The sequence below is a fragment of the Rhinolophus sinicus genome, linkage group LG03 (genome assembly GCF_036562045.2).
Source record: "Rhinolophus sinicus isolate RSC01 linkage group LG03, ASM3656204v1, whole genome shotgun sequence".
Classification (NCBI taxonomy): Eukaryota; Metazoa; Chordata; class Mammalia; order Chiroptera; family Rhinolophidae; genus Rhinolophus; species Rhinolophus sinicus.
Window position 1 is genome coordinate 160,905,889 of NC_133753.1, and position 24,295 is coordinate 160,930,183.

At 38.2% G+C, this 24,295-nt stretch overlaps 1 non-coding gene across 12 annotated transcripts in view; it reads right to left on the reverse strand.

The window, feature by feature from the left end:
- LOC109453655 (uncharacterized) overlaps nt 1–24,295 on the reverse strand; it is a 106,855-nt gene that overhangs the window by 68,847 nt on the left and 13,713 nt on the right. For all 12 annotated transcript variants that reach the window (XR_012495133.1, XR_012495131.1, XR_012495132.1 and 9 more), the window contains exon 2: nt 6,077–6,141. This is a non-coding gene — a transcript (uncharacterized LOC109453655). The remainder of the gene's footprint in view (nt 1–6,076; nt 6,142–24,295) is intronic.

The following is a 24,295-nucleotide window of genomic DNA, read 5'->3' on the forward strand; positions in this document are numbered from 1 at the left end:
GTGGAGCCTGTGCCTTGCTGCTAGCCAACAGAATATGGCAAAGGTGATGGAACTGAGCAGATGTTATTAAGGTCCCTAATCAGTTGACTGAGTTAATCAAAGGGGAAATTATCCTAGCTGGGCCTGAGCTAATCAGGTGCGATCTTTAAAAGAGGGTATAGGCCTTCCCTGAAAGAAAAGGCTCGAAGCAAGAAGGACACTCTCCTGCTGACCTTCAAAAAGCAAATGACCCTCTTGTGAACTGCTTTGGGACAGGACAGCTGAGGGCCCCAGGCCTATCATCACCAGGAACTGAATTCTGAATGACTTGGAAGACGACCCCTCCAGATGAGAACACCAGCCCTGGCTGACACCTTCATTACAGCTTGTGGGGCCCTGAGCAGAGGATCCAGATAAGCTGTGCCCAGATGGCTGACCCACAGAACTTGTGTATTGCTTTAATCCAATAGGTTGTGGTACTTCATTTTGCAGCTACAGAAAACGAATATTCTAAGCCTTACAACTTCTTGACTATTGTTCTCTCAGGTTCAAAGCTTGACAGTTACTTGTGACTCCTTCCCTTCAGCAGATATCAAGACTTGTCTTTTTTTTCTAGACCACTATTAACTGAACTAAGCTACATTCCTTTATTTTATTCAAACCCCTCATTTATGCAGCAAGTATTTGTCAGACAGTGTGTCCAGCTCTGGGTATGCAATGATGAATGAACAGGCATGCTTCCTGCCCTTCTGCAAAGTAAAGCTTAGTGGATAAAATGAACATGGAACATGTAATTGCAAGGTGCTTTGAGAGAGTTCTGCAGGGGACTTTAGCCCATCTGGTTTGAGGAGGAGGAAGGGCAGGTCTTACTATCTATTTCAAGCCCGAATTATTGTGCCAGCCTTCTAGTGTGTCTCTTTGCTTCTCATTCCTGCAGGCGGTACACATGGAGTTACTGGGGTTCACGTTTCTCAAAGACATTTTAAACTTATTGGCCTGTGAGGACTTTCAATGGCTCCCTCTTACCTCATTGCTATCATAAACAAAATCTTATTATGGGTGTAGCAAATGTCAACTGTCCCTTATCTTACATAGTCCCAGAGAGGTTTAAAGACTTGGCTGAAGCCACAGAAGTGGCAGAAACAGGACTGAATTTCCTGGAAACTAAGTGAATCAAATTCTCTTTTTACACTATTGGTACTTATTGATATTATAAAAAATTATCTAATCACGAGTATGGAGCTTACAAATGTTATAGATTAATCAGGTATAGTCTCAAGAGGAGAAACACTTAATCCATTTTTGGCCCTTATCTCAGGAACATTTTGATTAGTCTACATGCTTAAAGCTATTCTAAGATCAATATTTGGTTAATCCAGCTGGCCTCACAGCCTATGACTATAAAATAGGGTCACACTTACATTTAGACCTAAATTACAATAACTCAGAGACGCCCACCTGCCAAAGAGGAATAGAGCAGCAGGCTTGGTGCTCCTGATGCCAGGCCTCTCCTACTCTGGTTTGGATTGTGACAGGGCACAGCTTCCCTTTTCTCCGAAGAACTGCCCTCAGGAGCCTCTTCATTGGGAAGGCTGTTCCACCCTCCACTGTTCCATTGGCTAAACTGCAGCCAATGACTGGCTGATATACAGACTCCAGAAACTAGCCTCCTTGCCTCAAAGCGGGACCAATTGTGAGAAGCTAGTTACCCTCCAGAGCTTCAGGGTGAGGTCTGATTGAAGCTACCATCCAGCTGAGACCTCATTCTCAGGTGGTTGTCTTCCCCTGCCCCATCTGGCTTCCCTCGTGCCCTTCTGAGAACAGTCCTCAAATCAATCACTTGGATAAAAATTCCCACCTTAGGCTCTGCTTTTAGGGAACTTATTCCCAAACGATAAACTGCTCAAAGTATATCTAATTTGTTTCTGTCAGCCACCAAAGGGAGCCTCGTCTGTGTCTGCTGGTTAATCTGTCATGGAGTCTCACGGGGCGTCCGCCACCTTTTCCTCGCCCATTCTTCCCCACTGGCCAGGAATTTAGTTGAATGAATCCCACTGCTGAAGGCTGTCACTCTGAGAGTCAACAATGTCCAGGCCGAGGATACTGCTTTGGGCTATTCCGCAAACGGCCGGCCCTCAAGATGCCCCCGCTGACCTGGCCTCCATGCAAAATGGCAGAATGGCCTCCACTTGCACTTTTTGGACCCTGACATGCGGGACCCCAAGCAGCTCTTCTTGTGCCCAAAGTTTCCGGAGGTCTGGTTCTTGTCTTTATTTTTCTAATCCTGAGGGTTAAAACTCATTTCTAAGGGCAGGTGGCAAAGCTGACATCATCCCTTTAAAAGCTTCTTGCAGCCTATGCCCTTAACCAAACACATCCCTTCTGTTCCAGTGAAAAAGCAAAGCCCTGTGGGGTGCGTGAGGGTGCGGGAGGAAGTGCTGTCTACGTTAGCATCTCTGGCACTTAGTTCAAACATTTTTTTTTTAAATTTGGTTTTTATTTTAAGCTTGTATCAAGAAAACCTTCTTCCTGAAACTATTTTGGATAGAGGACTTCCATAAAGAAGAACAGATACAACCTGTTTTGAAGAAATTCTTCTTTTAGGAAAGTTATTAAAATGTGCTTAAATACACACTGGAGAAACTTTCAAAGTATAATGCTTCTAGCTTACAAAGTTTGTTTGGTTTTAAATAAGGAAATTCTAGGATGAAACCTAAGATGTTTCCTACTTCTCTTACAGTTTTTATGTTTACAATGGTATTCTCTCTAATATTTTATTATAAACATTTTCAAGCATACAACAAAGTTGAAAGAATTTTATAATAAATAAATGTAATAGAGATTTTACCATTAACATTTTTCTATACTTGTTTCACCATGTATGTATACATCTATCCATTCCTTTGTTAATTCATCTTCAATCTATGATGGTATTTTAATTATTTTTAAAAGGTATTTTTATGCTTTTATTTAGAATGAGAAAGTCTAAGTAAAAATAAATTCTACTGGATATTATCTCTTCAACAATAAAAATATTAGAAACATGATGTGTTATGGTCTTAAAAAGTTCTACAGAGTGGCCTGGCAAAGAAATCTTAAATTATGTTAAAAAACATTTCTGGGTGAATATTGCTTGAAAGCCATGAGTAAATCAGTTATGAAATAAATCACATGGAAAGTTGAGCAGAATGCCAGGTAAAGGTTTAAGTAATAATTCTCTAAGGCCGTGGTTTGTTCAATCATCAACGTGGGACGCTATTTTTTGTTTAATCAGTAGGTAAATGTGCCTATTCATTAACACTTGTGTATGAAGTCAGAAACTGAACTTCACTTACAATATCAATGCACTAAATGAAACCATATATTTTAACACAATGATTTACAAAGATCGCAATCACTTCTCTAACATTTACATTTATATGATCTAATCACTCGAAATGTGTTAAATTAGGAGCAATACTCCATGCTGTGACGTCATTTTTGATAGGGCTCCAAGAAGAGAGACACAGAAGTTTGGTTTAGCAAAAAGCAGACATGCATTTTGTTTCACTCTTGTAAAAGAAAAATTTGATCATGTTGGTACACCCAAGATAGTTTAATCATCTGAAATAAAATAACCAGATAGTTGACTCAAAGAGAGATTTGGCTGATTTATTGCCTAAAATTACAAGTTCTTTGAGAATGTTATAGGAGGATGGAATGGTGTTGAAAACCAGATCCCTACATAAAAACAGGGCGAAACCCAAAATCCATGGACTACATTTACACCCAACCTTGGTGACAGGGTATCTCTAAGAACCCCAAAATACAAGTGGGTGGGAACAAACCAATAACCACCACAAGATCTGCCTGGTTTCAGCCTCTGTGCAACGAGGAGCTATAGTGTATCTGCCTGTTATGAGAACATATCTCAAAACTGCCTACAGGAATCCAGTGAAAGCACAGCAGGCCAATTAGAAGACAGCAGCTGAAACTGGCAGGATTTTACCTCAGGAAGCTACTTGGCCCTTCTGCACGAGCTGGGACTGGGAAGGTAACACATGTGGGGCCCGACTCCTGAGCGATGGGGGTGAGATCCGATGGATACATGCTTCCTTTTTTATCCCTCAGACCAGTTCCGAGGCACATTTTGTAAGCTTCTCTGGGTTCTTATACATCAGGGTCTTCTGAATCAAGCACTAGTTGCACCCGTTTCCTACAGCCATGTCCAACTCTGTGACACAACCTTATGGGCTTTCACTCCTTCTCTGTGACCTCTCACTGTAGCTCCCTGGAATCCTTCCCCAAACAAATCACCGGCACACAAGTCTTTGTCTCAGGCTCTGCTTCTGGGAGAATCAAAATGTCAAGGAGAGAGGACTCGATTGCCAAGAGGTTAAGAGTCCACAGGATATGGCAGGTGGGATTCTTGGGGACCCTCACAAGAGCAGTTTCAGTGGAGTATTGGGGCAGAAGCTCAATCGGGGGAGGCTGGAGAGAACAGGAGATGTGGAAATGGAGACAGTGGACTGTAGATGCTCTCTCAGTGGTCCAAATCCTAGGCAGCCTTGACCTCTCAGCAGCATCCAACACAATTGACTCCTCTCTCCTTTTGAAATCCACCACATTGCCAGTGACTGGGAGAAGAGAAATGGGCCAGTAGCTAGAGCGGTATGGACTGTCAAAGAAAGGCTTTTTAAAACAAGGAGACAGTAGACCATGGGGATGGTGAGAATGTCCAGCAGAAAGGGGAAAGCTCATGCAAGAGAGAGAGAGGGGGGAAACTGAGAATGAGAGGAGGCAGGATCTTAAGCCAAAGTGTCAGGGTTGGTCTTTCATTCCCAGCAGCGGAGGGAAGACAGAGTACAGACAGGTATGGAGGTGGGTAGGTTTGATGGTTTAGAGGGTGGGGAAATAATGGAATTTATGTCTGGTTGCTTCTATTTTCTCAGTGAATTACATTGTCAGGTTAAAATCTGAGGGCAAAAGTAACGGGTGTAGTAAGTTTGAGAAAAGAAGAGGAGTGAAATAATTTTGGAAACTAAGAACACAAACATATTAGGCAAGTGACTGCTGAGTTGTACTGAGTGTCCATATATTTATTTCATCGGAAAGACAGCTAACTCATTTCTATCCCCTTTTCAGGGCAGGTGGCTTTTTAAAGGTCCAGGGTTACATCAGAGACAGTTTATTTCTAACAACTCTTTGCTACCCACATGATGGAGCTGGAAAGAAGATCACAAGAAAGAAGAGAAAGACAGCAATCTAGCCTCTCAAATAAACAGCAAGGTGGCAGTGAAGGACGGTGGCAGTAAAGGCCAGCCGAAGGACAACTGCTCAAAGGAGAGCGTGGTCCAAGGGGAGACGTTTAATTCGGGTCACACAACTGGCTCAATGTTGTCAATGTCCATAAAAAACTCCTGCAAATGCACGGATGATTTTTTTTCAGAAACAAAACAGTTCAGAATATACATTTTCCTCCAAACAATGCATTCAACAGAATGATACGGTTTCCCCTTAAACAAAGTTGTATGAATCTATTACAGAGGTGGAGGTGAGATTTATTAAATAACTGTAGGCTTCTGAAACCAAGAGCCTAAATAGAGAAGTTACTAAGTACCATGCTGAGCAGTGATGTCATTGTTTCCCTAGTTACCCAATGCAGAGGCAGATGAATAAGCTAGATATAAATGCAATATCTAATGGGGCGGGAGTGTTAGAACTTTTTATGGCCATGAGGTCGGTAAGCCTTATAACTCAAAATGTGGTCACTCAAAACATGTCACCAAAAAATGTCATGGGGCCTGTCAACTCTTTGCTTATGGCATTGGCAAAGTATGTTCTATATTCATTTCCTTTGGTGGGAGCTAAATGCAGTTGGTTCTCTGGCTATACCTAAAATCCTGAATTAGGGCTTTGTGGATATGTCAACACAAAAACATACACATATTTTGTATTTTACACAGAGTTAGCAGATAACAAGTATCTAGTAAATATCACAAGATTTAAAAGTATGTATGTGCTTATTTATATAATACACATGGTTCATTCCTTTTAGTTAAATGACACATACTCATGTAGACTGTACGCTGAAAAGCTGAAACCATCCTTTTCTTACCTTGATATGGTACTCAACTTCACTTTTCCTTTGTGCTTATCGTAATATGCAACAATCAAACAGTCCTTTAAAAAAAAGGGAAGAAAGAAAAGATTGTCAAAGACAATCATCTTAATTGTTTTTTGGAGTAACTCTAATAAGTAAACTAGAATGATTATTCCCATTTTAGCCTTAGCAAAACTAAAGCAAGAAGAAAAGTTCTGGCAAACTCAGCTTTTACTGTTATTGTAAATACCTTTCGTTTCACTAAGACTAGAAAGCCTAGTGGCCAAAGAAGGTAGCTTCTAAGGGTGCCTTATCCTTACATCTAGCATCTGGACAGTTGTATGAGGGACAGGTTTGATATACAGTAATTAGAAGATAAAACACACCTAATAGACTAATAGGCTAATAGACATAGTGCCAGAAATTCAGCCTCAGTAACTACTAAACATGCCTGAACAAAAGTGTATTTTCCATCCGAAGAGTAGAACAGGATTTTTCTGCAGTTTTGCAGAAATCCTCAGTTTTATTTTTAGCAAAGTGACATCATTTGCACAATATTTTTCTAGCCTTCTTTTTATCAAATTGTAAGTTTTCAATTATTGTTTGGAGTTTTTTCTTTAAAGCAGAACGATATCTCAGCTGTTTTTATAGCTCATGATTCCCAAATAAAAGTTGAACCTCTTTTCAGAATTTCGGGGCTGCACACTATGGTCATCAATCTAATATTGTGTTTCCCCGAAAATAAGACCGGGTCTTATATTAATTTGTGCTCGAAAAGATGCATTAGGTCTTATTTTCAGGGAAACAGGGTAAGAATTCATGCAAGTGAACAGCACATACTTTTTTTTCAGCTTTCTCTTTTTTTCAAAAAAAGTTAAAAGTAGGCACAGCATGCCTTTGCCATGTGGAAAATGGCAAAAGAATAGGTTGAAAACCAATTGGTTGAAATAATAGATCAACTGACTGGATGAATTTCAGGCAAACTGTCTTCAGGCACGAGTTTCCATTATTTTCTATTAAAATTAAAATTCTTTTAATTTTAGTTAGCCTGATAACCCCTTTTTATTATTTTAAACTTTTATTTTTTATCAGTTGTGAATTTTATAAACAGTTTAAAGAATCAAACAGCTTTAAAAACTTGTAATGTCAACTTCAATCCCATTGCTCCCACCACTAGCCCCCAGGCAACCATTTTGAACTCTCATAGCAGATTCTCTGGTTAATTTTCTTGGTTCTAAATAACATGAGTATTTTGTGACTTTTTCATTCTGGGCATTATCTATTAATTTCCCAGTATAAAAAGATGAGGATTTAGTTATCTTTTACTTCCTGCTCCTCCACACAAATACACACTTTCTATCCCCAATTTTGGCCCTATCACAATTTCAGTTAGATTGCCATTCAGTACTTACACTGATTAAATGTTATTCCTTCCATTTGTGCCACATAATATACTGTGATTATATTTCCTTCCCTACATAAATTCTTTATTTTAATTGAATCTAAGGTACACAGATATGGATTAATTATAATTCATGACAGAGTATACTTATCATTGGTCTCTGCATGGCCCTCTTGTATTTATGTAATTAGCTGTTTTTAGCAATGTAATTAGGTCCCTTGAACTGACATCTGAAACGAAAGTGAGAGCCTTGAAAATAACCTACATCTAACCATCTTCTCCCCACCCACAATCAATCCATCTTTCTGTCTCCATTTACCTGATTTAACCATAGTCCTGAATCATGTGTTTGTCATTTCCTTACTTTCATTTTTATATAACTTCATTGCATCTATACGTATTCCTACAGATAGGAGTAAACAGAGCTGCCGTGTTTCCCCCAAAATAAGGCCTAGCCGGACAATCAGTTCTAATGCATCTTTTGGAGCAAAAATTAATGTAAGACCCATATTATATTGTATTGTATTATATTATATTATACCCGTTCTTATATAAGACCCGGTCTTATACTATAGTAAAATAAGACTGGGTCTTATATTAATTTTTGCTCTAAAAGATGCATTAGAGCTGACTGTTCAGCTAGGCCTTATTTTTGGGGAAATACGGTAGTAGATAAAAAGTACCTTTTGGGAGTTCACTTTAATGACAAATTTTGTCATTAGGACCAACCATTTCACTAAAACAAATTGATATGTTAGCGAGAAATAGTTTTTTAAAATCAGTTTGAAATTACCAGAGAGATAACAAAACAGTAAACATCTGTAAGGTCATTAGAGAAGAAACCCAGAGAGGTGAGCCTGGAATTTGGGGTGTATTCCCCTTAGCCATCTGCTGATTTTGTAATAGGTGACTGAACAGTTGAGCAAAGCTTCTATAGACTCATAAGGCCAACAGGACAAAACTGCAGTTCCATGCCCACCAAGTAAAAGGGTGTCTAGGATATCTCCCAGGTTTTATGTTGAGGTAATGAAAAGCTAAATCCTAGGAGTAAAGTGGAACTAGACTCATCCTCAGAGAGAGTGAAGCCCGGATGAAATTTTCTCAGGCGTCTAAGGAATACAATATTGCCAATGCCTTTAGCAGTCTTCTGGAAACAAGTTTAAATTTTTGCTAGGGTAAGAAGACCTCATCTTAGACCTCAAAATATCTATGCAAGCTTTCATATAAAATGACTGGCATTCAAACCAGGATAACCAAATACATAACAATATGATGAAAAACCAAGAGAAACAACAAATAATAGAGGATGAAGATAATGGAGTTATGAGACATAGACTTTAAAATAATTTTGGTTAATGTGTTCAAAGAAATAAAACATAGAGACTTTTTAAAACAAATTGGAAGCTATAAGAGAGAATAGAAAAAATCTAAAACTTAAAAACAATAACTTACATTAAGACCCCAATGAATAGATCTGACAACAGATTAAACACAGTTTTAAAGAGAATCAATGGATTGGAAGATAGATGGGATAAAAACATCCTACATGAAGCAAGACAGAGAAGAAAATAAAGAAATATGTTTTTTCCTGTTCTTTCTTATAGCTTGCTTTCTGTAAGAAATATAGAGAACACAGTAGGGAAGAAGGAAAATTGGGCAAAAATAATACTTGAAAAAATAATGATTTAAGTTTTGCTAAAAGTGATGAAATAAGCCAAACTCAGATTCAAGTCATATTATAAATCACAAGCAGGAGAAACATACACACACAAACACACACACACACACACACACACACACAATCATAGTACAACTATAAAAACATCAAGGACAAAGAGAAAGAGAAAACCAGAGAAAAATAACAGATTGTCTTCAAAGAAACATACAGTACATGGGAGCTGTGGAAGCTGTAAGACAATGAAAAATATTTTTAACGTGGAAAAAGAAAATAAATCCCAACCTAGAATTCTGTTCCCAGAAAAAGAAATGCTCAAAAAAGGAAGTAAAAGAAATACATTTTCAGAGAAAAATTGAAATTAATTAAAGGATATTCATCAAGCAGAAGGATTAGTCAGAGAAATTCAGAAATGTAGAGAGGAATGAAGAGAAAAAAAAAATAACAAAAAAAAGCACCAGATAAATCTGTGGGTAGACCAACTCAATGTCAATTACAGAAAACAATAGTAATAATGGTTTGTGGGGTTAAAAGCATAGAGAAAATTAAAATACATGATAACAATGGCAAATAAGTAGGAAGTGATAAATGGAATTTAGGTGTTTTAAAGTCTAAATTATCAAGGAAGAGATAAAAATACTAATTCATGTTGGACTTTGTACATCAGGAATACAAGTTATAATCTTTAGGATAACCACAAGAAAAGAAAAAGAATATGACTAATAAGTGAATAGAATGCAAGAGGATTTTTAAAAAATTTTTAAATTTTATATAAATATATCATTCTGTATAATATTTGAAATTTACTTTTTCCATTTATGATAAAGTTGCTGAAATTCATCCATACATTTATCCATCTGTTATTTAGGTATCCAACCTTGTGGATTGGTCTTCTATCTTTTTTCTCTTCCTTTCTATATCTTCATCTTTTTATTTTACTTTCTGGGATATTTCCTAAAATCTTCCTTCTGCATCTACCTTCTACTTAATCTAAATCCCCTTAGTATCTCTTATCATCATTTTCATTTCTAAAAGTTTGGTTTTTTGTTCTCTGAGTGTTTTATTTTTAACATAGCACCATGTCCTTCTTTTGTGAATCTAACAACTTCTCTTATTTTCTGAACATCTCCATCACAGCAGAGGCTTTCCTTGAGCTTCTGGCATTCCCTGGCTGTTTGCTCAAACCAAAAGTTGTCCACCAGAAAGCTGATTAGAAACTGTGGAGGTACATGTGGCTTGTTGAGTGTTCTCTTCACTGCAGGGTTATCTAGCTGAGTCTATTCCTTGGGAGGTCACCAATGTCAAGATCTTAGTTCTATTCCTTGGGGACTTCCTGATATCAGGATCTTAGGTCTTTCCTCTGCCCCAGAGAAGAGTTCTATTTTTGTGCCAGGTGCATGTTGGTTGACAGCCAACAATCTGGGAGCTGAGAAGGTCAAGGGCTGTTGCTTTGCAAAGTGGGGGAAAAATAAAGAATAATTTCTTCATTAACACACTGTCAGGGAAGGCTTAACCCCCATCTTCATGCTCACCTTTCAGAGATACCTGGGTCTTGGGGGATTTTGCAATGTAAATTGAGTTTCTGTTTTCTTCACTGACAGTTTAGGATTGCTTTCTCTAGTCTGCTAAGTCAGTACCTATATGCTTTCCAGCCTCCAAAATTTTGAGACTGCTGTCTTCCTTCCTATTCTCCCTTGTGTTTTATGTTTGTGCCTTTAACTGGAAATTCAACTTAAGCTCTTTAAAAGATTGTCAGATCAATTCAACAAGCATATATCGAGCACCTATCATGTGTCAAGTTCACAGATCCATCACAACATTAATGGATTTGTGGGCTTTGGGCTGTTATTAAATGCTGAACTGGAATGATAGATGCTTCTCAAGTCTTTATTGTTCTCCTCACAACCACGGGGCTACTTTCTCCAGCTCTGAGGTCCTTTGTTTATTTTCTTATCTCTAGGGTATCATTAATTCTTTTCGTCATCTTCTATTGACTGGAAACATCTTTTCTTCTCTTAAATTTTCTTTTAGATTTAAGTACATAACCTATTTCTGAGTCTGTGTCTTCTTTTCTACATAAAAATGTCTCCTTTACCAATTTGGAATAAATAGAGAAGATTTTAAACTCTGTCTAGTATGAAAAATTACTTCCAATTTGTATTCAAGCTAAAAATGGATCAGCCTCCCTGCTCCTATTGGGCAGCGCCGTGATTCTTCCTGTGTCGTAGACCTGGCAATAGCGATTCAGAGCTATTACAATTAATCACTTTATACATTAAAATGGTCATTACTTACTACAGCTCACTATATACCCTGCTTCCCTGAAAATAAGACCTAGCCGGGCAATCACCTCTAATGATTCCTGGTCTTATATTATAGTAAAATAAGACCGGGTCTTATATTAATTTTTGCTCCAAAAGACGCATTAGAGCTGATTGTCTGGCTAGGTCTTATTTTTGGGGAAACACGGTATGTACTAGGAATTTTCCTATGTGTCGGGCAGTACACTTTCTGGAAGCATAGTGTCCGAATTTCAACTCCGCCAGTTATTAGCTATATGACTTTGGATGAATTACTTTTTCAAGCTTCATTTCCTCATCTATAAAATGAGGAAGATAATGGCACCTCCCTCAAATGACAGCTTTTTCTTCTGCAAAATGAATATAGTACGTAATCGTATCTCCAAAAGACCATTTTGAAGATTAGATGACTTAGTATATGTTAAGTCCTTAGCATAGCACTGGTTGCATAGCAGGTGTCATGTGCTATCTATTATCATTATTATTATAAGTATTTCTATCCTCATCCCATTTAGTAGATTAGTAAACATAAGTTCAAAGAAATTCATTTAATTTGTCCATGGCTGCTGAGCTGAATGCAAACTCTGGCAATTTTGATAATACTAACACCTTTCTTGGAGTGTCACTTTAACACGTGTCCATTTAAAAATGTAGTTCTTTTTAGTCTTATTAAGTATTTATTAATTGCCAATTATGTACTAGACGACATGGAGTTTAAATGGAATCAAATGGACTCAGTTGGCAGGAACAATTTCACAAATGGATGAGAAGAGAAAGTGGGAGGTGTCTGTGGAGTGGAGCAGTCTGGCACAGGCGTCAAAGCCTGGGTGGGTGAGGACGGCATCCTCACAGAGTGGGGACTGGGAAACACGGGGCGGCTGCAGCCCTGGGCAGGGTGTCAGAGCCCAAGTGGGATGAAGAAGGCATTTGTATGGGGAACGGGGCAGCATTGGCAAAGGGAGACTGGTTACGACATACAGGGGAGTTAATCAAATAAATAAATATACTAAAGATAATGGGAGACAGATTTCTCATTGTCAGAGAAGGGAGTGACAACTATGGAAAAGAAGAAAACTGACTTCGTGGTGTTAGGTTGGAATTGAGGGCATTGGTATAAACTGTATATCTGTTCAAGAAACAGTAGCTAATAACCTTCCCATAAGAAAAATGCCAAGCCCATATGGCTTCAGGGTAAAATGTTCTAAACATTTAGTGAAGAAATAATAACAATTCTATTCAAACTCTTCCAAAAAATACAGGAGGAAACATTTCCTAACTCATTCTATGAGACCAGCATTACAATACCCAAAACCAGACAAAGATATCACAATAAGAGAAAATTACAAAGTGATGTCCTTCATGAACATAGATGCAAAAATTCTAAACAGAATTTTAGCAAATGAAACTTAACAATATATTGAAAGGATAGTACATCATAACCAAGTGGGATTTATCCCAGACGGGCAGGGTTGGCTTAACATTAGAAAATCGATCCATGAAATTCAGTATGTAAACAAACTAGAAAGAAAAACATATGATCACCTCAGTAGATGCAGACAAGGCATTTGACAAAACCCAACTGAGATTCTGCTGCCACCTTGTCAAGGGAAGCCTCTGTTGAGAATCACAGTTTTAGAGGGAGTAACACAGACAACTGTCTACTCTGTTCTTGAAGGTACACAGAAGTGGGATTCCACAGCCATTCTGCTTACATGCTGCTAGCGTATATTCTAACTTTCAATTACCGCTTGCCTAAATATACTGGGGGTGCCAAAAAATATATATACTCATGATTTGTACTCACCTTTTGTTATCAGTATATATTATTACAATTTTAATAAAGTTTTTTCTTCTGTTAAAATGTGTATACATTTTTTTGTCACCCTCTGTATTAGGCTATAGTTTAACTCTGTGTTTCTCAAACTCCGTTCCTGAAAACACTAGCATCCTTTGAAATCTAAGTCTCTTCTTGTACCCATCGGATGCACTTTGATTTATTGAAAGTTCTAACTCCAAGGAAGAAACCATAGCCAAGATTTTTTCTTTCATGTGACTTTCAATCATTGCTGTCCTATCAGGGGAAATTATTCTCTATTTGCTACGAAAGCATTTTATTTTGACCCACCCATCTCTTCTTGCTTATATGTTGAATAATATTTACAGAAAAGAGCATGGGGTAGACCAGTCTGGACGACCTCTTGGAAGGATAGATGGTCTTGACTCTGGCCTGCTGCCTGTATAGCCTCCTTCAAACACCACTTTATTCTGCCACGTCCCAGCTTGTACGCCTTTCTACATGGGCCCGCTCTACACCGCTGGCACATTTTCTCAGCTACTTTTCCAATTCTGTGATTTTAATATCTTTTAATTTCATAAAAGAATCTATTTTCCCCCAGATTTATAAAAACAGTAAGTTGTCAAGGGGATATTTTAAAATCACAAAGGTATCAGTCAAAAATATACTTTCACTTGACTCGTGGAAGCCCTTTAAGGGGGCTTCTTCTCTCCATATGCCAAGAGAAAGCCATGTGTCAAAAATGAAATTGCTAGTGGTGTTTGCTAACTGCTATGGTCTGAATGTTTATGGCCCCCCAAAATTCGTATTTTGAAATCTTAACCCCTAAGGTGATGGCATTAAGAGATGAGGACTTTATGAGGCGATTAGGTCATGCGGGTGGAGCCTCATGAATGGAATTAATGCCCTTATAAAAGAGACCCACCTTTCCACCATGTGAGATTATAGCAAAAAGAAAGCTGTGTATGAACCAGGAAGTAGGCCCTCACCAGACATTGAAATCTGCCAGAGTCTTGATCCTGGATTTCCCAGCCTCCAGAACTGTGAGAAATACATTTCTGTGGTTTATGAGCCACCCAGTCTATGGTATTTTGTTATAGTAGTGCAATCAGACTAAGACACTAACACAGTGTTTCTTTCTATAAGCATGGAAAACACATTACAGGGAATTGTATTTTGTGAGAGGTGAGTCTATAAAGAAGCCAGGCATCAAGTCATAAACCTACCACAGAAAAACAAAATAAAATGGGAAACCCAGTAGAGCATTTTCCTTTTGTGTGTCCAGGGGATTAGTGACTTATTCTTTGTGCAAAGTACTGCACATCTTGGAAGCAAATAGTTTAAATAAGGTAGCAATATATTTAAGAGCACCTTTTGAAAGTTACAATTCCCAAGGAAGACAAACCATAAGAATCTTTTCATTGCCAAAAAGAATTCAAACACTTTTGTTATAGCAAAGGAGCAAAATGAATCGTGGTGTGGTTAGTATGCTGAATTCACAAGAAGCAGTGTTCTCTGCCAGCCTGATTCTGGATAAGTAAATTTTCAGTTAAAATGCCTTTGCCTCAACACTTGAAATAATTCCTGAATGAACTGTAAAGTGTTCATGTTAACTGCATTAGGCCAATGGTCATTTTGTACAAACAGGAACAAGACTTCAGCTAACCCAGAATAGTGTGACAAACATTTTATTTTGAGTCTCCCGCTAAAGCTTTAGAATGAAGCCCATAAAAACAGGAAGATACTGAAATCAATTGACCGTGATCTGGCCTTACCTGACAAAATCAGACCAAGCCCTAAAACACAGATGCTTTGAAGCACAGAATGATCAGAAGTGATAAACTTGCATCTTAGTGCATTTTCTATTTTGTCTTCCATTTCAAAAGGCAAATAAGCGGCCCAAATTGTACTTTAAAAAGACCTCAGAAATATACTAATATTAGCTAAACTTAGGACATGTAAGACTATGGTAAGAAAAATTATGGAGAAAACAGATTATTACATTGACTCATCCAAACTATTATTTTCTAACATTCAGGAAAGAGGTTTCCAAAACAGAAAAAAATCTAAGTTAAACAAATCCTCTCCTGCCCTCTTTTAAGGGACCTGCCCCTTGGAAATTATACCATTTATACAGATAATTTTAAAGCACACTCCAAAGTATACTTATTGAAGGAATGCATATTTAGTGGGACTTAACATCTTTCCAGCATTGCCATGGTTTCTGCAAAGAACATAAATGTTAAGATACACTTCCTGCCCTCTAAGGACATTTCATCCTGGTAATTTTAGAAATCTAGAAATAATACCAGAGGTAGTTTAAAGCGAAAATATTTTATTTTTATAATGAAACATACTTATATATCTGAATCTTAAGCAAAGGTACAATCCTGGACATTCTATTTTTTATTTACCTGGATGGAAATGGCCATGTCTGTGTCAAGACAGCACCTACCACCTTAGGTAACCAAAAGAATGGTTGTTTCCCTTCATTAGATTACTGGCTCACTAAATCTGTATTTAGCAAAAGAGAGTTTCATTGCCCACTGTGACATCATTAATATTTATTCGCTGGGACTATGTCCAACAGAAAAACATGCCCATGTGCCCCAAGACATAGCATAAGAATAGTCATAGAGTAGCATTACTTAAGTATGTGTGAACTGTAAACAGTCCAGAGGCTCAACACAGCAGGATGGATAAATAAATTATGGTATGTTTATACAAGAGAATACTACAAAGCAATGAAAATGGACAAACTGTAGCTACATTGAATGACGTGGGTAACAAATAGAAGAAGCAAGACTAAAGAATACAGCGAGTATGATTCCATTTATATAAAAGTTGCCAAACACACAACACTGAACTACATGGATGTTTCTGGTGCATATGAGGGCACACTCAAGTGGTAAGACTATGAGGAAAAGCAAGGAAATGATTACCTAAAAAGTAAGGCTAGACTTTATTCAGGGAGGAGGGGACAAAAGTGGGGAGAGAGCTGTGTTTGGGAAGAGATCCACGAGGCTTGTGACATATTGGTCAAATTCTTCTTTTTCTGTCTTTTCTTTTCCCCCACCACGACTGAGAGTTACTCTTACAACCGTTTGTAAACTATACGTGATGCAGTATCACTTTTTTACACGTACATTATACTTCACAGTATATTAAATGCATACCTATATACATGTGTGCATAATACACACACTAAACCCTTTCGGCTTCAAGGCAAAAAGAGTGATTCTGTATTAGACTTCTCTTGTTCTCCTGCTCTTCTGCTGAGCACATATTAGGAGTTCAAATGTATTTTAAAAAATGAAAGAGATAAGGATTTAAAAGTACACCAAAATGTGCTATTCCCTGTCATGAATGTGTCTGAAAGACAGACGTGGCTTTTTGGCTGTTGGTGGAATTGCATGTATATAGTCTTAGTCTCCCCTTTGTCTGTTGACACAACTTGTTGATATAATTACACAGAAGCATCTTCCTATCCTTTACAGCTGTGACACAGAAGCAGCTGTACTTTGATCTTATACCTAATGGTCTGCTCCTAAGTTTCCTGCTCCCACCAGTAATGTTGATTCTAATCTCAGAAAAAGTCCGCTTGTTTGAAAAACAACCCTAAATTAACCCAGCCGTGTCCACCTATAAGCTACCTGACTTGAGGTAAGCCTTAATCAACCTATTTTTCCCCATGTTCCTGAATTAGTTGGGTACTAGGTGACTGTGTTACCTTTTTATCTACGCTGGATTAAACCTGTAACAACATCTAAATACTGGTAATACGATATCCTCCAAGCCTCTTTCAGTGATCTGTAATGCTCCCAATACAAATCTTGGTAACAGACTGACAGTATCAAACTCTGACTTACCACACAGAGAGAGACTGGGTTTACCAACTGCCCACCTCTACACTCCAGAATAGATTTTCTAAAAGGAGCACAGAAAAATCTGTACAACTTTATTCTCCCCTCTGTGATTATTATTATTCTATAGTTCCTGGGTAGGTCAGAATCAATCTTACATTTAAGAATACCTGAATCTGATCTGTGCTCTTAGAAGTTAAATTTCATTTTTCAAAATCAATACCACCAAGTAATGTTCTATGGAAAGAACGTCGAGGGCAATGCAGTTCACTCTTGATCTTCCAAAGGTTTATCCACGGCACAGCTTACTTTAAGCAAACCTTGATCCAAAGCTTGGTAATAACCAACCATACTGCTTGTGACATGTGGCTATCACTCATTTAATCTAACATCCAGAATCAAGGCCTTAAAGGCAAAATAATTATTTGCCTCTCTTTATCCTGGCAAAGATAAACAATGAGTGAAAATGGGCCTCTCTTTTTAGGCTGGTGCTTTATTTCATCCTGAGTCAATCCTTCCTCGAATTGTTTTTAAATAAGGTGCCAAGGGATGAATTCTGCAAGGAGGAAAGGAAAAAGACAGAGATATAGAACAACGTTATAAAGAAGTTGCGTTATTCTACCTAAGTAGTATCTACATTACAGCTGATCACTTGGCTCAAAAATACTATGGGTAAAGGATATTTCCCCAAATCCAACTACATACTGTAAAAACATAACAGAGCTATAGACCATAACTGGTAAACCTGCTCCCCAACAACAGTGTTATAAATGGGGTGACGCTGAATTAGAATTTCCCAAAACATCACTCACATTCAAATACAAATTCTAAGACGTATTTCAAAATCAAATCTCATTGTGTTGGGATTAGTTACCATTTGGCTTATATATACCCTGGTTGCCCTCATTCATAATGAAATAAAAGAGTGACATACAATATATGACCTTTTTTATGGTGCAGAAGCAAATGTGTTCTAGGATAAAAATGTAAACTTTGTATATTAAAGGAGCATTTCAACAGAGGAAGAATAAAAATAATGCCACCTTACATCTGTAACTGGAATTCAAACCGAGGCCTTCCGATTCCACAGCTGTCTTTAGTTTCCTTAATAACCACTCATCCAAATCCTCACTTGAAAAAAGATGATTTTAGTAAGAACTGCAACATCTCAGTCTTTTGGTTTCAATAAGATACACATACATTCTCATTTGCTTCTACCACCTCTCTCAAATGATTACGTATAGAATAAAACCTGAGTAAAAAAACCATGCATTTTCTAAATAAACTTTTTCCCTGAAGAATTTCCCCTGGCAAACATGAGGAATTAGATCACAGCCCTTTTATGCCTTTTCCCCCCACTCTTTAGCAATAGTCAGTGACCAATGAATGAAACAAGCAGGATCTTGAGCCTGTACATAATAGTATAGACATCTGTAATTGAACAGTAGACCAGAAATTAAGTATAAATGGTTTCTAAATCAAATATGGTTTAAAATTAATTAAACACTTATAGCAAGAAGCTTACTTGTTAATTTATTAAAGTCAAGATCACACTTATTCAGAAAATTTCAACCATTCAGCAGCTTCAATTGCCATTTTATTTCCTTTAATTAATTTCTCTCAAGACACATATAGGCATATAGCAAAATCATTATTTTATTGGGTTACACTATTAGCTTTAAAATTTTATAGGCCAGCATGGTGGTTATTGTACAAATGTTACAGTTCTGTTAAAGGGTGTCAACCATGTAAATGCAGCATCTATGAGTAAACAGTTGTTATATTTAAAATCAAGCTTCTCAGCTTGTGGACAGCCAGTGGTTGCTTACGAGGATATAAATAAGTAATGTGCTGTGTGTGCACAGAAAATAAAATTTTAAATGCTTATCTTTGTGTCAAACTGTGTCTCTTCAAACAAGGCAAGTGGACAACAGTCACTCAGTGCACATCCCGCTTCTGGGTTAGATATTTTAAAGTTGACTTAACTCAAAGAAGGAATTCTAAAGCAATCACCCAAAGCATGACAAAAATGTTACCCTGGTGGACCAGAGTCTCATAAAACTAACTACATATGAAGCTCTCAGTGTCTGAAAATGGAATAGAAAAATCTGAGACGTAAAATGTTTGCTATCAGGAAAAATCACAACAAATACAAATAACTTCAAAAAATTTGCAGTCAGCTATTTTATATCCACTGGTGGTCTTTGATTAGTTAATTGTTGTCTTTCAGTGATTAATTTCCCTCTCCTTCAGTGCCCCTGCTTAGGCTCAAGACGACAAAAATTGATGGAGAAGCTGGACAGCAGAGACCCTCCCACCAAGGGCAGGGCGGGGAGTCTCAGAGAAGCCAACGCTGGGTGCTCACGAATCATGAAGGCACGGCTGTCAAGGTCGGTGGCCCCCAGGCTGGTCTGCACACTGGAGTCAACCGAGGAGTCAAAACACTCCTGATACCTGTGTCTGACCCCAAGAAAGTGTGATTTAATTGGTCTGGGGTGTGGCCTGGGCTTTGGAATTTTAAAGAGATCTCCAGGTATTTCTAATGTGCAGACAAATTTAGAAACAACTATTCTGTATTCTTTTATATTTTACCTTAAAATTTTTGGACAAATTAGGTGCATGTCCATTTTAGTATACTTTCTATATTAGTCTCATGACATTTTGGGAACTCTATGGAAGTACTACTCATTCTGGACTATTCCCACAACTCTAAGTCCATGGAGGTAAACCAAGACCCAAAAGCAAAAGTACAACATAACTGAAATATTATCATTGTCAAAAGGAGAATAAAAGTAGAAAGAACAAAGGCAGGAATAAGGTGAATTTCATAGAAATGTTTCTTTCTGACAAGAATTACTAGTGTATGGATGGTTTTTCAAATCCAAACCATAGAAACTTTACTGTTTGCCACACTAAAACCAGACGGAAAATTAGAGAACACTGCCTACAATACTCTGGGTTTAAACACTGATCTGGATTTGTATGACCTGCTCCAGTTTTCCACTTTATCAGATGGAGCAGGGGCAGCTCCTGGAACGAGGCTTAAGGAATTGGGTCTTACATATGAATAAAGCTGTTGAAGATACTAAGTTAATTAACGTTCTTGTTGGCAGGAATCAAAATGACCTGGAGGCAGCCAAGCTGCATTACAGGTTTGATTTACTTAAGAGATACATGTTATGTGGACATCAGCATTTTTTTTTCACATTAGCCTCAAGGCAGGCTTGATGACGAGACAGTGCAATCCCTCCTTTCACGGTAAGATTCAGTTGTATTTTCCTGTGGCTTCTCCGCCTTCTGTGGGGCTATTTGAGCAGTCCAGATTAGAGAAGAAAGAAAATAGTTTTAAAGATTCAAGTGTCAGTTTATCAATAGCAAATAATGGGAATACCAGATATCTGTGCTCCTTTAAAAAAAACCCCAAAATACGAAAAACAGCAGCCACTACAGATGAGTCGATTGAAACTGGAAAGCACAGGTCACAGTGCCAGGGATTTATACTAAAAATGTGTAACTTTGCTCTGATACATGGATTAACATGCTTTAAATAGACTGAAGTACTGAGCTGAGTGTGTTGCTCCTGTGAAATTAAAACAATGACCAGATCATAGGGAGGATATGTGGATGTCACCATCCAAATCCTTTCCACCTCACGACACAATGTCACCTGATGCAGTTCAAAATTCTGCAGAGTTGGGCAAACCAAGGCACTACTCACTTAAGTGGGAAGTGGGGCAAAGGTACCTAGGAAGTGTGTGGTGTGAGTAAACTGTAGCCAGTGGACAAAAAGAAATAAGGGAAAAGCAGCCTATGTGGTTCAGTTTTAAAGGTTTGTTTGGTTTAGTGAAATAGAATGCTTTCTAAAAGCCAGTATAGCGACTTCTCAAGAACTTCCCGGTCCTATTGAAAGCTGACCGCAAATCACCAAAACATATGGAGGCAAAACAGAAGCTATGTTCTCAATTACTTCCCAATACACAGAATCATCCACAAAGATGTGCTCTTTTGGCAACTGACATGGCAATTTGGTTTTCATTTCTAGTGCCAACGGCAACCAGTTGTTTCTTCTGAGGCTTTCCACTTAGGTCTGAAACTGTTCATTTCCGTCTTCTGCTTGTGCTGCGCCCATATTTGCTGCCCATTACAGTCTAACACCCACACAGTCGCAGAGCCAGAAGCTGGGGCTCCTCGTGGGCTCCTCCCCGGGCGTTTCAGTGTCTATTCGCAGGTCCTAGCCCGTCTACGTTCTCAGCTGCAACTGAATCCTCCCGTCCTCTTCGTTCCTTCAACCACATCCGCAGGTCATGTCCTCATCCTACCAGGTCTCTGTACCCTCATTTTGGGTTCTCTCGGCACTCGCCCTACCCCTTCCAGAGTTTGTCCTTTTCTATTACTCACGCATGAACAGGCCATCTCCCTGCTTGCTCTCTGACACTTTGTACCTTCACTCGTTACTCCGTTGTCTGCAATATTTATCCCCCATGGACTAGCTGACTAGCTTTTACACTTAGCATGAGACTTGGCCTAACATTGTCTGTCAAACCTCTTCTGACTTTACCAGGCTGAGGTAGGTGCTTCCCTCTTCTGTGCTTCTTACATCACCTTGTGTATAATTCTACTGGAGCACCTGTCATTGTTACCAGCTTGTTTACATGTTTGCCTTCTCTTGTGACATATGAATAAAGGGTGAGCTCTCTCTCATTCAATGGTACAGCTCCTACACCTGCCTCTCAGATGGGGCTTAATAAATTGATTTACGCAAAATCAGTAATTCTTCATCTACTCACTGGCATTACCTGAGGAACTTTTAAAAATACTGAGACCTGGACCCATTCAAACTGAATTTCTGGGGGCAGAGCCCAGGCACTTGTATTTCTTTAAAACTCAGTGTTGATTTGAATATTGTTAGTGGGTAAAAACCACTGTGCTAAATCATTTATCTGGAAATGTTAGTTAAAGCTGTACCAAAAAATTAATAAATACGTTAAAATAAGAAGTTTGCGCGTCTTTTGTGATTTTTTTCCCCCCTAGGACACTGTACTAAGCTATCTATTGTTAAGTAACAAATTACCCCTTAAAACAACCAACACTTATTATCTCAGTTTTTCTTGGTCAAGAATCTAGGCCCGTTGGGGCTCTGGGTTTCTCACAAGCCTGCATTCCTGGTATCAGCGGAAGCTGCCGTCATCTCAAGGTCTGACAGGGAAGAAGAGCTTGCGGCCAAGCTCACTCACGCGGCTCTGGGAGGATTCAGTTCCTCTCTGGCTTGGCCAGAAGCCCTCCTCAGTTCCCTGCCTGTCCACCGGGCAGCTCACAGCATGGCAACTGGTTTCCATTAAAGTGAGCAAGAGAGGACGAGCACGATGGAAGCCAGACTCTCTGTAACCTAATTTTGGAAGTGACATCCCACATTCTATTCTTTTGCCATATTCTATTCATCAAAAGCATGTGATTAGGTCTAGCCCACACTCAACGGGATGAAGTAACACAAGGGTATGGATCCAGGAAGTGGGTACTATTGGGAGTCAACTTAGAAGCTGCCTACCACAGACATTTAATGACACTGGCTGAAAAATGAACCTACCTTAAAGGAATCTCAACCAGACTGTCTTAGCATGAGGAGTATGCATTGGTTTCCCTGTAAAACTGATTCAAACTGCTTTGACAGAGATGAACTAAAAGTAAACTGACAGGAATACTTTCTAATAATAATTTTATATTTTTATTTCATTAGTTGTTTCATCTAACTCTAGATGCATTCATTTAAGGCCATTTGGACAAGATAATATCAAGGCAGGTCAGATTGCATAACTCTAGCCTTAGCATGGCCTTGTGAATTAGGTCAATGTGCTTTTCAAAGATTAAAAGTGCTCCTCTTTCTTTTCCCAACCAATTTTCCAGTTATACAAGTTCACAGAAAACAGGCCACTTAAAGGATGTAACATAAAATCTGTTTTTAGTGAAGGGTAGGTAATAGTAAATCTAAAAGTACAATAACAAGAAAGGTAGGCAAGTTAATGTACTGACTTTATGTTGATCAGAGTAAACAATTTTAAGTCTACCTCTCCTTTTGGAGGGAGAAGCCAATTTATTGAACGACACTGAATACTCATCTTAATAACCAAAATTTAAACTTAGCTCGAAGAGCTCATCAGTACAAATGGATTCATTTATCTTTGGACATCTTCCCATTTATTTAATGCTAAGATGACAAGTTGAAATTGCTTAACAATATTTAGCAAAACTAAACAAAGCACTAAACGCAAAAAGAAATCCTTGTTAAGGCATAGATGACTTGCATCCTTGAACTTGATGTTGACAGCACATTTACACAGAACCCTACATTTTAAAATTATAGTCCAACTACAAAATGCCATCTCCCCCAAATCAATTAGTTTTTGGTGCAGAGAGAAAAGTGCTAGCCTTCCAGATGAAGAGTACTGCCTTTGACAGCACTTTTTTTTAAAAATCATTTTCTAAATATTTGTTCAAAAATATTAGCAGCTCGTAAAGCCTGATGTGATTTTTATAAGGATATGATGGTAGCACAGGTTATAAAAGCTGTAACTGAGAAATTATATGTTAAGTACTTTATGCATGGGGAGAAATGAGTTATGAACAATCTATTGCAGTTTGCTTTTAAAATGATTCAACAGCACCTTTGGGGGAAAATTTGCCCCTTCCTTCAGCTGAGGTGGCAGTTCTCAGTGACATGATTATACTAAGACCTTGAAGATAAAGCCATGATCAGCTATTATTACCCAACATAAACAATTGTGTGTCAAACCACTATGAGTTACAGCAAACATGAGACTTGAAGTTAGTGATCTGGGCTGTAGAAGTGCAATACAGCCCTTTAAACATTCATTACCCAAGCCACCCAGTTTTCATAGTTTAGACATGCATAATTGGGGCTTAAGTTTGAATTTATCAACCTTACTTAAAAGATGGCTCAGATGGCTGCCAAACTGAGAGACGGGTTGGAAACAGATGGGTCACCTAAAAATCTGGTAAGTTCTCCTTTCACGGTCATATGAGTTAGCAATTCTAAAACTACCTTTCATGTATTCTAGCCGTGAGCAAATGAGTAAATAGTATATTGAGGATAATGGCAGCCAGGTTTCTTTCCGTTGAGGGAGTCACCCAGATGGAAAAGGGAAAACTAAAAAGTAGTGATAGACTGGAATTGAAGGTATTAG